The 15,898-nt window shown below is 30.3% G+C and overlaps 1 protein-coding gene across 1 annotated transcript in view; it reads right to left on the bottom strand.

Moving 5' to 3' along the window:
* The window catches only part of LOC142326564 (polypeptide N-acetylgalactosaminyltransferase 2-like), a 155,120-nt gene that overhangs the window by 91,520 nt on the left and 47,702 nt on the right, over positions 1-15,898 (bottom strand). The gene's annotated exons all lie outside the window — the stretch shown is intronic.

Here is a 15,898-nt window from a genome sequence, read left to right as displayed (position 1 = left end):
ACTTGGCGTTTATAGACCTAGAAAAGGCTTTCGATAACGTAGACTGGAATAAAATATTCAGCATTTAAAAAAAATTAGGATTCAAATACAGAGATAGAAGAACAATTGCTAACATGTACAGGAACCAAACAGCAACAATAACAATTGAAGAACATAAGAAAGAAGCCCTAATAAGAAAGGGAGTCCGACAAGGATGTTCCCTATCGCCGTTACTTTTTAATCTTTACATGGAACTAGCAGTTAATGATGTTAAACAACAATTTAGATTCGGAGTAACAGTACAAGGTGAAAAGATAAAGATGCTACGATTTGCTGATATAGTAATTCTAGCCGAGAGTAAACAGGATTTAGAAGAAACAATGAACGGCATAGATGAAGTCCTACGCAAAAACTATCGCGTGAAAATAAACAAGAACAAAACAAAAGTAATGAAATGTAGTAGAAATAACAAAGATGGACCGCTGAATGTGAAAATAGGAGGAGAAAAGATTATGGAGGTAGAAGAATTTTGTTATTTGGGAAGTAAAATTACTAAAGATGGACGAAGCAGGAGCGATATAAAATACCGAATAGCACAAGCTAAACGAGCCTTCAGTAAGAAATATAATTTGTTTACATCAAAAATTAATTTAAATCTCAGGAAAAGATTTTTGAAAGTGTATGTTTGGAGTGTCGCTTTATATGGAAGTGAAACTTGGACGATCAGAGTATCTGAGAAGAAAAGATTAGAAGCTTTTGAAATGCGGTGCTATAGGAGAATGTTAAAAATCAGACGGGTGGATAAAGTGACAAATGAAGAGGTATTGCGGCAAATAGATGAAGAAAGTAGCATTTGGAAAAATATAGTTAAAAGAAGAGACAGACTTATAGGCCACATACTAAGGCATCCTGGAATAGTCGCTTTAATATTGGAAGGACAGGTAGAAGGGAAAAATTGTGTAGGCAGGCCACGTTTGGAGTATGTAAAACAAATTGTTGGGGATGTAGGATGTAGAGGGTATACTGAAATGAAACGACTAGCACTAGATAGGGAATCTTGGAGAGCTGCATCAAACCAGTCAAATGACTGAAGACAAAAAAAAAATAAAAATAAAATAAATTATTAGCTTGCTCGCATGCTAGTAGTAACGCTCATGTCTAGCGTAGTCTAACATAGAAATATTAATTACTAACTGACAGGCAGTATAATGTTTTATAAATTTATATTAGTTAAGAAACAACACGTTTTCTGTAATCCATGTAATCTGTCAAAATGTTAAGATTTCAATCTATCTCTCACGAACTGCCTGTTATCATAGGATTGATTTCACTAACACTTACTTAATCTTTTATAATTTATATTTTTTCAAATCTGACGTTTTGTAATACCTATAAACTCATTTCGTACGCGCACCCAGGTTTGAAAGATTGAAAAAAAGAAAAAAAAAATTTTCCATTTTATTAATAAATCATAATTGAAGATACCTTAATTACTTGTTTCCATTATACGTAAAATTTCAATTATCTTCGTAATCAGCTAACCACAAATTATCATCCTCACTTCCATCGAGGGCGTTCGAAATATAACATTTATTGAACGATTTTTTAATCAAATCATTTGGTATTTCTGACCGAGTCGTAGTAATCCACTCAAAAAACTGTATCAAAGACGAGATTTCTTTATTTAATCAGCCGATGTAGTATCGTGTGTCACGTTGGCCATCCGGTTTGAGTGGTGTTTACGAGTGAAGTTTACGGAGTTTAGTTTAAATGTCGAACCCACCGGGTTGGTCTAGTGGTTAACGCGTCTTCCCAAATCAGCTGATTTGGAAGTCGAGAGTTACAGCGTTCAAGTCCTAGTAAAGCCAGATATTTTTACATGGATTTGAATACTAGATCGTAGATATCGGTGTTCTTTGGTGGTTGGGTTTCAATTAACCACACATCTCAGGAACGGTCGAACTGAGAATGTACAAGACTACACTTCATTTACACTCATACATATCATCCTCATTCATCCTCTGAAGAATTATCTAAACGGTAGTTACCGGAAAAAACAGGAAAAAGAAAGAAAGTTTAAATGGTCGGTTTACGCAGATAGAGGTCGAAGAATAGATGCCGTTCCACCTGGAAACATCACTTGGATCACAATTTCCAGCAATCGGTTTTTGCTTTACCTTATCGGTCGTATAGCTCCTAAAACTGTTCATTACAGGCACGGAAGATTTTCGTAATAAAGCGCGCATGGTTGACACTCCTAGACGCATTTAATCCAGATCGGTACTAATTTTTCAGTTTTCGGTAAGGTTTTTTACCTTTTATAAATTTAAATTAGAAAATGACATTCGGGGTATGTAATTTTAAAATTATTTAATCTTAATTAATTTTCTAATACGTAAATAATTCTTTAATGATATTTCTTTTACGGTATTATTTTTTTTGTATGTAATTTTTTCCCATCCGAAAATATTGTCGGCATCATCGAGTGATGTTTTTGGTGACCGGCAGTTCGAAAGTAGCCGGTGTCTGATCCGCATTCTAGATTTTATCTAGGGAATAATTGTTCCTTTTTCGTAAATCTGAATTAGTTTTGAAATTTTGTTAGTTTATCTTTGTATGCTTCCGGTAGCCGCTGTGCTGCTTGTCGTCCTTCTTTGAAGAAAATTAATATGTCGGCAAAAAAGTTGGTATGTCCAATAAAAACTAGCTTTAAATTCATCCCGACCGATAATTGATTCACGGGCGATTTCCAGGGTTTCATCCGACACGTTTCTCTTGAAATAGCGTATCTAAATCGACGCATATTCCATATATGCTTTTCAAGCTTTTCTTCTATTTCCGGATATTTTATTTTTTCCGTCGAAATTATTTTTTGATTTTATTTTCTCGGCTGCGAAAAATTCGTTTTCTTTCTTTCACCATTCACAAATGCAGGACTCTGCTATATGAAACACGTACCTTCTCTGCAACGGTGAATAATCGCAGTCTTTTTTTTTTCATCGATTCTACTATACACAAAACGTTTACGTAATGAACGATTTTACATACGGAAAACTGATCATAAAATAAGAATATGCGTGAGAAAATGCAAAAGACAGCTTCTGATGAGTCTGGCGCCACTACGTAGATAACAGTTTTATTTTCCAACACTGGTAATTACTCGTATCCAAGCTTTTTGTTTTATCTATTCTACATCATTTTATTCCGCTGGATGTACATTCGTATCGAAACAAAGCAGTCGGTATTATAATTGTGTACGGATTGATTAAAAAATATAAGTTTGATGATTACAATGTGAAACCCTAAAAATCCACGTAATATGCGCAGGCTTTTTTACAATCGTAATTCCAGAAAAAACTTGCACTCGATACAAAGTGTGTAAGGTAAATTCTTCCTGGTTATAGTGGTAATAACAGTAAACACCTTAGTAGAAAATTATATTTACTGTAATTTTTACAATATACAAACGATTCATCTTTTTGTTACAACTGGAAATAATTACGAGTAATTTTCTTTTTCTACAACGTTAATTGTTAATTTTTGAATAAAATTATAAAATATTACTGATAGTAAGAGATTATGCTGTATTTTTTCACATTTATTTTTTTTAAAATTTCTTAATACATAATTTCTAATATAAATTAGACGAAATTCTTTTTAATCAGATAGAGAAATCAAATCCAATTATCACACAAAAGCACCTAGGATTATCGCACGTTTTCCTGTGCATGAAGCTTAACAGTTCTAGTCCATTATATTTTAACAATTAACGAGTCCTTGATACTGTTTTTTCGCGAATCATGCTGATCTTGGGTTCTAATCGACAAAACATCGTGACCCGGTGACTCAGGAACGTAAAGATCTAAAAACCATACTGCACGAATGAAGAATTCGATTGGCTATGGGTAAGACAATAACAGAACAACTGTACACCTTAATAAAATCATTAAACAACATTCTAGTTAAAAAAAAAAGAAGAAAAAAGACAAACGTGTTTTAGATGCACAGTACTGTAATTTCAAAAAAAAAATTAACTACTATTCGGCCCCTTTTTTCCAAGATGCTGCATTTGCCATTGTTGTTATTTGCACCTGTCTTGAAGTGATTATAGAATAGTCTAAACCAGCGGATCCCAACCTTTTTTGATCACAATTGTGCGATATCCACGCAAGGAAATTATATTTTAAAGGCTTTGAAATTTACCATAATATCTCAATTTACTCTCAATTACCGTCAAAACTTTGACAATACGTTCAGAACTTAATTTCTAGGGCTCTTATTTTGATTTTACGTTTTATTTCTTATTCTTTAATTTCGTTCAATTTGTATTCATTTTATTTTCGTGCAGCGGCCTTGGAGCTTCTGGGGAAGTACACGCTGAGCTCTTTGGGCTTCGTGGAGCCCAGGTTGAAAACCACTCATTTCCAACCGTTGAGGAATCAAAGATACACCCTTTCCTGTTCACAATCTGTCCAAAGGACAAAAATTTGGACTAGATTAACGTAATACAAACATATCATGAAGTATGTATTACAACCGAATTTGAAGTAAAACAAAATAGTATAACAATATTATTTACTATTTACAGCAGACTGCAATTTTTGGTTTACTTTGAATACAATAAAATTCACTAAATAATATATAAAAAGATTACAGGTGATAACTAGAGTTATAAATAGAATTAAAAAATAAGAAAAATATGAGTTAAGAAAACCGAACATAATACATTTCATGATAAGCTAATAAATAAACTAATGTAAATTCATGTAATGTAAAAACGAGACGGAAACCGATACAAAATAAACACAAGTAAAATAGAAATTATAAAAAGTTAAAAGATAAATGAACTGAAATAATAAACAAAACAAAAATGCAATATTATGAGAGAAAAATGGGAAAACACAAGATAATTTAAAAGTTTTTACTAATGTAACATTCCTGGGGCTAGTAAAAGATAGACTGTTATATTTATACATGCAATATTTACTTAACTAAACACACTGAAAATATTTAACGTATGTGTTTCGAAAACTTTTGAAGTTAAGAAAATGTAACAATATAACATGTACTACCTTTATAAGTACTCAGATATTTTGACATGGAATTATGTTCCGAGAAAATTTCACAAATAACAGAGGATTCCGCGAATATAAAAGAATTATATTACTTATTCCTCCTAATGAGTTTTGCAAACTTACATTTAAAAAATATATAATTTTGTTTTTTCTTGTAAATTATAGGGTATAATATACCCACAGAGTGCAAAAGTATTGTAACTCGTTACAATACAATTTTGAAGCCGTTTCAAATGATGGACGCGGAATGTTTAGGAGAGCTTTAAGTCATTTACAATAATAATGGAATTATGATCCTTTTGGAAGAGGAAGGAGATAAATTCAAAATGATTAAAAGTAGCACCCATAATAATTAATATTAAAATAACAGCCATCTCATTTTAAATCTATCAAGAAGAGAAAAAGTGAGTAAAGAACAATTCCGTATAATTTGTTTGTGGGAAAAAATTAAGATTTTCCCCAAATTTAAAATAATCTACAGTGAAATGCCTTGTTTTAATTTATTTTAATGACTGAAAAAAGAATAAAATGTAAGGCTATTTGTGTCTTATTACAGTTAAATAGGGCTTCCAAGTCTTCTAAGTCGTAAGTATTACTGTTATAAATTTTGAATTTTATTCCTACAATTCAATACAACACGAAAAATTTTATTATCCGCAAAGGATAGAGAATTTGACCCAAAACCCTCTCTTGAATGTTTAAAGCCTCCATCTGAAACAACTTTAAAATAATAAAGTGGAGGAGATACACTTTTGAATCTCAACGTTTGTATATTTAAAAGTTACTTTTATGAAATTGATTTGACTCATATTTCTTGTGAAATATGTAGCTTATTAAATCATCCGGTTTACATAAAAGGATTTTTTAAATCAACTCATTAGGCTATACAATACATATACAATATATATACATAATATATAAACATATACATGTATATACATGTATATAATATATATACATATGTATGTATGTATATACATGTATATAATATATATACATACACAATACCCTTAGGCTATACAATACATTATTATAATTGTCAATTAAAAATTCAAGTAAGCAAATGTTTTGTCGCATCTAAGATGAAAATATTTAATTACATCTATTAAATTAAATTTATTTAGATGGAATTTTAACTCAACAAATATATAAACATTTATTATTTAGTATGGCTTATGGTGGTACTCTTTTTTTATAATGCTTGTACATTGCAATGGATTCTAGAGTTAGTAAAATAGTGTAATTATATGAAATTTACGGCACTGAAAATAACTATTATATCTAAATTTTGTTAAGTGGTGTATTTAAACAGTATTTATTTCAATAATACTTTAAAACATGCAGTGCATATTTAAATAAATTAATATCCAGCGTTATATAAATTTTAAGGATATACATACCATGCGCTAGGTGACAAATATACGAACAAAAAAAAACATATATTAAAATAAATAATATCTATTGAGAAATTCAAAACTCATAAAAGATTTCACCAAACCGTACCTAAAAGCACCATTACTCTGCGAAAAATTAACATAATTGAATTGAGGGCAGTGGGTGTTTTAGGAACGCACGGATTTAAAGAAAAGCTGATTTTTACGGACTTTATAGTCTATAGTATTGTCGCATGTTCTTGGTTCGACAAGGGTATTGAGAGATGCGCACGAAAAAATCTTTTTCAATACAGTTTATTACTATTAAATAATTTATATGTAATAGAAATTCAAATTAAATACAAAATTAATTAATAACAATTAAATTATAAGTACTAACGTACAATAATAATTCACTATATACTTTATAATAACCAATAAACTAATAACGAGTTAACAATAAGGTAACAATCAAAAATCTACAATCGCATATTACTGTTTATGATATAACTACCCTACACTTGATAAATAAATATAATACTGTCATTTTCACAAATAACTCGCTTGTTTTCAATCGCTGTCCAAAACTGATTACTCGTGACACAACTCTTCACTCGTTTGTTACAAAACCACTGACGGTGATCGCGTTTATACGCATAGTGCACAGAACTCGAACTTGAAGAAAAAACGGGACAGGTACTGGCATTACAAGTTCTTATAAATACCTTATTTTGGTTCAAGCGTAGTAATTTTCATTGACCGCACCTTCTACGCTTTTCTATAACTCCTTTTCTAGAAAGAATCCTTGTCGTTTCTTCTAGATTCTTATCTTTTCCTCTCTCTTACTCTCTTTCTGGAAGTTTTTCTACGCGTTACAGTAACATTTTATCCTACCTAATTCTGATTTCTTTTAATTTTCTCCTGAATTACGATCCATTGCTTTGATAAAAATGTGGAATATATACACATTCTTCGGATTCACAAGAACTTGAAAAATGACATTTTTCTGAGTGTTTCTCTATTCGGTCAGTCTTTTTTAAAATAGTGAATTTTCTATACCCACTGTCACACTCGCATAAGAAACAGAAGTCATACAACCGAGCTACAGTCCTAATGAAATCACTTTTAGGTCTCTGCCAAGAATACTTTTCATGCTACATCATCTCCAGTAAAAATTCCATTTTGCCGCAAATCTTCTTTATTTGCTATTTAAGCAAATGTTAATGCTTTCTCAATTACAGTGTGAAGGAAGCCGGCTTTCAAAATAGTTTTAAAGGAATCTACAAACAATTTCCATTCCGTAGGATTCTGTAAATTCAATAAACAATTTAATATTACAGTACAGCATATTTTCTTGTACGGAGAACAGGTGCTGAAATTCTTACTGTCTAACATGAAAAAACATATTTTTGGTGTCACTTTCGAGGAGGTTCCATTCTTTTCACCTGGAAGCCACAAACTCGGACTGAATTTTAGAGAAACTAATTAACAATTCATTATTTACAACAAACTGTTATAAGTTTTAAGTCTTAATAGAGAAATTATTTTAACAACTTTCACTTTCACTTTTATGAGAACTAGACAAAGAATGGCCACTAGAAAAATGTGTAACCGTTATGATAAGGGATACACAAATCTTTTTAACAATAATCATGACAGTATTCAAATTTCTTTGAAATTCACAGATATATGAAATGCAAATTACTGAAAAAATTTATAGCATTGTAAAAAGGAATGGAAAAGTAGGTCGACAAGTCCTACGGATAAATTTTTAATATTAAGAAAAAATATAATAGTTGTACAACGTCACTTATGACAAGATATTAAAAAATTTAAAGTAAATTAAGCTTGTTTTCATTTTTGTGTTTATAAATCGTTAAAATTTTTTTTATAAAAAAAAATCAATCAAAAGATTTAAGTAAATTAAGCTTGTTTTTAGTATTTTTTTTTTATAAATCTTTCAAAATACAGTCAGAAAAAGCGAGTTTAAAGGAGCAATACAAAAAACTATATCCACTAATAAAAATAATTTCATTCTTTAACATTATAAATTGCATAATATATTTACTCATACGTAATTCTAAAATGGGCTATGAAAAATATCGTACTGTATTTTTTTAACGCATTATAAATTTATGGAGGTAAAAATTAAATTATATTTTAATTACTTGATAAATAAATAAAATTATTAAAATAAATTTATATAAATAATTTTTTTTTTGCAGAAAGTGTTTCTATGGCTCTCGATAATCCTACAATTTGTCTAACTTCTGAAGCAATTCGTGTAATATCACTAATTTTTTGTTTGTTACTTCTAATCTTAATGCACGCGGTTACAACTGATAGACAGACAGTCGCCCCGACCGAGTAGTGAATGTGATGTTTGAAGTGAGTAGGCCGTGGCTACGTACCCACCGGGTTGGTCTAGTGGTTAACGCGTCTTCCCAAATCAGCTGATTTGGAAGTCGAGACTTACATCGTTCAAGTCCTAGTAAAGCCAGATTTTTTACTTGGATTTGAATACTAGATCGTGGATACCGGTGTTCTTTGGTGGTTGGGTTTCAATTAACCACACATCTGAGGAACGGTCGAACTGAGAATGTACAAGACTACACTTCATTTACATTCATACATATCATCCTCATACATCCTCTGAAGAATTATCTAAACGGTAGTTACCGGAAGGCTAAACAGGAAAAAGAAGGCCGTGGTTACGTAACCCGCCGGGTTAGTCTAGTGGTGAACGCGTCTACCCAAAGCTCCAGCGTTTAAGTCCTGGTAAAGGCAGGACTTTTATACGGATTTGAATAGTAGATCGTGGATACCGGTGTTCTTTAGTGGTTGGCTTTCAATTAACCACACGTCTACGGAGTATTCGGCCTGAGTTTGTTCAAGACTACAAAGTCGCTATTGATTTTAATTGTTGATGCGACTATAAAAGTATTAAAAAAAAGTGTAACCGTGGTGTAACCCACCGGGTTGGTCTAGTGGTTAAACTCGTCGTCGTAAATCAGCAGTTCCAAGATTCAAATCTTAGTAAATGCAGTGACTTTTATACGGATTTGAATATCAGATCGTGGATACCAATGTTCTTCGGTGGTTGGGTTTCAATTAACTACAAATCTCAGGAGACTGTACAAGACTACACATCCTCACTCATCCTCTGTAGTAATACCTTACGGTGATTCCGGAAGCTAAACCGATAAAGAAAGAGAGGCCGTGGTTACCTGATTACAGTACAATACTTCTGATAATCGCCGACAACGTTATTAGCTGTGTCATCATTTGAGCGCTTCGCACCGCCGGCTGGCGACTTGTACCGTACTGGGATCTACGGACGACATTAACTTCTTACAGTATAATACTATACTGTTAAGTTTTCTGTTTGTTGTTCCATTGAAATATGGGTAATTACAGTAATCCGACACCGGGTCCTGCCCGATATGAGTCGGAGTGCCGACTGTATATAAAAATTTTAAACAAATAACACTCTGTAAAAAAAAAAAAATTATTTATTTATATATTTTTTGAGTTGTGCGAGATACAACCTACGTAAACCGAAATTTTTCGCTATCACAAAAATTCCTTCAGGTCGTACAGGAAGTAAAAAGAAGTTTATTAAAATTTTTATATACAGTCGGCACTCGATAATCCGACTCATACATGAAACAAAAAATTAATTATCTTTGTTAAGGCTTTATAGATAATAAATTAAAAATAAACCCCTTTTATAAAAATATTGAATAGGTTGTTTCTATGGAAATAATTTTTCTGGAACGAAAATTTTTAAAATTTTTTAATTAAAAAAAAACCCTTTTATAAAAAACGTTTTTTTAAAATTTATTATCTATTTGTTAGTTTCATAATTGGAGAACACAATTTGTATGAGTCGGATTATCGAGTGCCGACTGTATATAAAAATGTTTAATCCTTTTAAAAGTGCATTTCCATAGAAACACTTTCTGTAAAAAAAAATTATTTATTTATATAGTTTTTGAGTTATGCGAGATAAAACAATACGTACGTACAGACGTCACGCCGTCTGTACGATTTCCGTTGAAATCTGAAAACCGAATTTTTTCGCGATCACAAAACTTTCTTAAGGTCGTACATGATGTAAAAAGAAGTTTATTTTATAAAAAAATGTTCATGTAATAATTTAAAAATTTCCATTTCCATAGAAACAACCTTTCCAATATTTTTATAAAAGGGGTTTTTTAAATTTATTATCTATAAAGCTGTTTGTTTCATAATTGGAGAATACAATTTGTGTTACTGTTCAAATCAGTTGTTTCATAAGAAAAAATGAACGTCTTCTCAAAGGTTCATCAAAAATATTAAACAAATATTCTTTTTAAAAATAATTTAAAAGCAGACTAGGTTTTTTTTACTCGCAGAGTAAAAAATTCGTCCTGTTCATTCATTTGTATAATGATTTTATATTTTTTTATGAAGAATATTTTACAAAAATTTTGTAAAAATATTTTTACATATATTTAAATATTATAACACTGATAAAGAGTCTCTGGCACAAGAGAAGGAAATTAATACGGATCTCGTTACTCTCTCATCTCTGTTCTTTATAACAGGATTTTTATACTTAGATCACTGCCACTATGGCTATCGCTAAACTCACCATCCGATTGTAAATCTAATAATATTTCACTAATTTCATGTTCATCCGTTAAATTAACACAATCACAATAACGTTTAGAAATAAGTGAAAACGAACCTGTACAGGCTGTAGTTTACAAACTGTAACACACGATTACACAATCCCGCCGTTCCGTATGAGTTGAGGTCAGCGTCTGGTAACATGATTTAAGATATCGATAGTAAAAATACTTACTTATAAGCCAATATAAGCAATTGGGAGACCAATAATTATACTGATCGCGTTAACACGACGGTATCAAGCATTCCTTGCCTAGGAAACAAAAAAAATTCAAAATCTAAAATCTAAAAATACCTGCTTAGCTTAAACCATTCAATCGGTGAATATGAATCGGTTTTTTTAATTACAACGATTAAAAAGATATCTTATTTAACGATTACTGGCTACTAATTAATTTATTTCCTACAAATTTAAGCTAAGTTTATTATATCGTTGTTAAGGTCTAAAGACAAAAGTATTAGTTAGACATTATTACTAATTTGGGTTGAGAAATTCTCCCAAGAAAGCTTAGTTAATTGGACCCGAGAGACTAATAGCTACAGAATAGGCCCTACTGTTCAAAACCGCTGAATTTATTTCCCTTGTTACTGAACCGATCACATCGCCGACATTCTGTGGGATAATTGAATTCCAACGACAGTGACCATCACTTTAACTAGAACACCATTAATTGCTAACTTCATATTTTACGATATTTTTTTTTTTTTTTTATTGTTGTTTAAGTGTTACTAATTTAACTTCTTTATTTGTATGAACCTAAAAATTATAAAGTGTCATTTATTTTTCAAATAATCAAAGGCTTTATAAAAAGATTTTCTGTTTAAATAACCTCTTTGATTATTTCATTGCTATATTTAGCTAAAAAAAATTGCATATTTCCCGGCTACGCCGATCTAATTCGTTCTTTAATTTTTTTTAATACAATCATTTTAACCTTTTTTTTATGTTTATTGAATTACCAAAATTATGAATTGTTTTTTCACATTTTTATGTAAATATAATTCTTTGTAATTTTATTATACTCGTACATAATTAAATAAATAAATACAAAAAAACTGATTATTTCTGTACTTGTGGAGGGTTTAATGAAATGGTTTCCTACATAACACTATGTCTGATGATCAGCCGTATGGCCTTCAGAAAAGTTCTAAGGTCATATGTGTGACCACATATTCCAATGTAAAATGTTCTGCTCTTTCCATTGTTGGAGTATCCTCCAATCTGAGTAACTTCTGTTCAGATCATTTTTTTGTATGGTGCGTAGTTTACGAGAAAATCGCCTGGAGGCGATTAGAATGAAAACACTCTATATAGGTTAAGTTTAATAAATTTGCTTAAATAAATGTTTCTCTAAATCTAGCACTTCCTTCAATAAAGGCTAAAATTTAAAAAATTTAAATTTTTAAGAAACTTTTTTGCCTTTTAGGTCCGGGATCTATAATTTAAAACAACTGTAGACATTTCTTGATATTTCTATACACATAATATAAATTTCATCACCCTAAACGAATTTTGAACAAAATAAATACGATTAATGCCCCACACATAAAAATATTTGAGGTAAACTTTAAGAAAATCGGTTAAGTCAATTTCGATATACAAGGCCAAAAACAGTGCGACACATATACGTAAATGTGTTTTTTTGTCAAGATGAACTAGTTGGGCTCTAAAACGTAAAGATTTCAACAAAAAAAACCGATGACCCATTTTTGAAAAATCACCAAACTTTCCCCTTTATTCGCTATAAAACAATTAGTGAAGAACATACTCGTACTTCCTCATTAAATTACCATTTTTTGAAATAAAAGATATCTATTTTTAAAAAAAGCAATGTGGAAAAACAAAGTAAAAAAAATGCAATCGAGCATCCTGAATTAATCAACTAGTTTTCTTTAACTTTTACGGTGAAAATATCTTACTGATAAAAATGTCAGGTTATATAATATAAATAATTCTTAAAAATGATATCAAAAAAATCTTTAAACGGTTACGATTTAATTTACAGCATACCGGGCTGATCTAGTGTTTAACTCTTTGCAAATCACTTGTTTAACAGCTGATTTTTGATGTCGAAGGTTCTGAAGATCAAATCCTACTAAAAGTTAGTTGCTTTTATACGGATTCCAATACTATACAGTGGATACCGGTGTACTTTGGTGGTTGGGGTTCAATTAAGCACACACCTTAGGAAGGTAGGCGTGAGTCTATACAAGACTGCAACTCGTTTACATGTCATACATATCATCCTTATCACACTAGGCCGAGAGGGGTTGCTTACCGTTCGCTAACTGAACAGACTCACTGGGCCGAGGGGGGTTGTTTGTTCACTAATTGAACAGACAGCAACGTACACATTTAGGAAATTAAATAATAAAAAATTTCGTTATGAAATCAATGTAAGATTTTATTTTAAAATCTTCTATTTAAGATGTGTGGATAAAACTTATAATTACAACCACCAGAGCAACTGCAAAGAAAAGTAAAAGTAACATCGAAATGATCAATTAGTGAAGAGTAAAGCTTGAAGAAATATAAAAAAAAATCAAAAATGAGTGAAATTGAGACCACTTTTTGTTTAAGTCTGTTAAAAATACAAACGCAGAATAGGAATAAATAGAGGAAAGTAAATAAAAAGATTTTTAAAAATTATCTAGAAAATTAAAATTAAAGATAAAAAAATAAAAATAAATAAAAGAATTAGAAAAATATATATATAAACATACATGTGTGTGTTTGTTTTAATGAAGCACGATAAAAAAAAAGATTTAACTATCCACAAATTTAGTACCAATTTTTTTACACAAGGATAAATCACTTTAATAATTAAAACATCAACTGAATAGTTTTTAAGGACCATTTTATTTGTTCTACATTTCTCTTTTAACTTGAATTAATTTTTAAATAAAATACTATTTTTACAAACGATTTTCGCTCATTATTATTATTATTATTATTATTTCACAAATTTAAAACCAGTTTTACAATAATTCTTTCAATTAATAACGTTTTCAAGTTGAAAGCTAAAAATGTACGGTTAAACTTGAGAATTTATTAAAAAAAAAAAAACATTACTTAAATAAATTTAAAGCAGTCTTTTTCATTGTAAAAACTATATAAAAAGAACGAGAAAAGAAAAAAAAAACTTTTATTCCGTTTACACAAAAACTAAGAAAATCAACACAGACAGATATTTTAATCTAAAATGTCATCTAAGAAAAACTATTAATATATTACACTTCTGTGTTTACACTTAGCGAGCGCACCACTGAATTCAATACATAAAATTTACACACTAAGTAAGAATTAAATCGTTTATTTATTCCGTTAAATTAAATTTTCCATTTAGTTTAAAATAAAAGAAGGGTAAATTTTAATCTGAATAAGCAATTCTTCTCAGAAATAAAATAATAAAGTATTTTAATATTTAAAATTTAAATAAATAAAACTGAAAGAACTCAATTCAATTCATATATTTATTTATTCAAAGAAAATTATTACATACTGTTACGTAAACTACTTGAAAAGTTATTTAATTATTTCTTTCATATCCAGTAAGGGGATGATTAAATAAGTACTATAGTTTATAATCCAGTTAGATACCTCTATATGTTACTCCGTTCTGCAAATAAACGAAATTTTCCTTTAAGAATTCTACACCGGTTCTTGGGCAGTACTTAGGAAGAAAATCAATTTTTGTTGCAGCATAGATTTATTTAAATAAAAATAAGTCATCTGTCGGTAATGGAATGCTTTCATTTGAGTGCCTGGATTTTCCAGATGAATGCGAACGGAATAGGAAACTACTGTCTGGAGGTAACATTGAATTTTATTCTGGATGATTAGGGTTTGTCTTTTATGCGGTTCCTTCTAAGTTAAATTTTCCTTTCTGTAAGGGAAAACAGAATTTTTCAGTTCTGTTTCCCCTTAGTAGATGTAAATCATATAATCCATATCAACAATCACGGGAACTTTACAACTAGATGCTTCCTTGATATGATAGGCTAGAAGAAATGTTTGTGTACCGATCCCGAGATTGTTGTTTCCTATACCGTGTCGGCACAATAAGTCTAAATGTGAAGTATCTAACGGATAGAATTTTCTTAATCCCTCCACAAATAATGAAAATACTAAAACCATTGAAAATCAAACAGTAGAAAAAAACAGTTAAGTCGTAATTAATAACGGTAAAAAAAGGATAGATTGACTTTAATATATAAATGTATAAAATACGTTTGCCGTTAGAATTATCACTTTGAAAACACACGGACAGACAACTTGGGAGCCCGAATCTGCAGTCCTTCTCAACCTAGACGATTACTTTATTACGTCAACTAATACATATTTATTACTTTGCTAAGTCAACTAATCCGGATGGTAATTAAATAATTTTTGTTTTAATCTACCGATCAAAGTAGTTTATTGAGAAAAAAAATCATTACCCAATTATTTGTATTTGATACCAATAAATAATATTAATTTAATTTATTATGCAATATTTATTTTTATTTCCACAAACACACCGAAAATTACTATTTTTATACAGTATTACATATGACTTGTATTTTTTTTGACTTGATAATTCACCGCAGAAATTTAGAAGCTTTTACGTGGGAATATGGAAATCAAATTTTGTAGAGTATGAAAAAAAAATACCATGCTGACTGGGATTCGAACACGAGACCCCCGTTTGAAAGGCAGAGTCGCTAGCACTCCGCTAAAGAGTTTTTTAAATCCCTTAAAACATGAAACATTTTTCAGTACGGTAGGCAATGTATTTTAAGCATTAATATAGAGCT

The sequence above is a fragment of the Lycorma delicatula genome, chromosome 6, assembly GCF_047948215.1.
Source record: "Lycorma delicatula isolate Av1 chromosome 6, ASM4794821v1, whole genome shotgun sequence".
NCBI lineage: Eukaryota > Metazoa > Arthropoda > Insecta > Hemiptera > Fulgoridae > Lycorma > Lycorma delicatula.
Note: the sequence above shows the minus strand (reverse complement) of the source record. Positions and strands in the feature narration are given on the sequence as shown.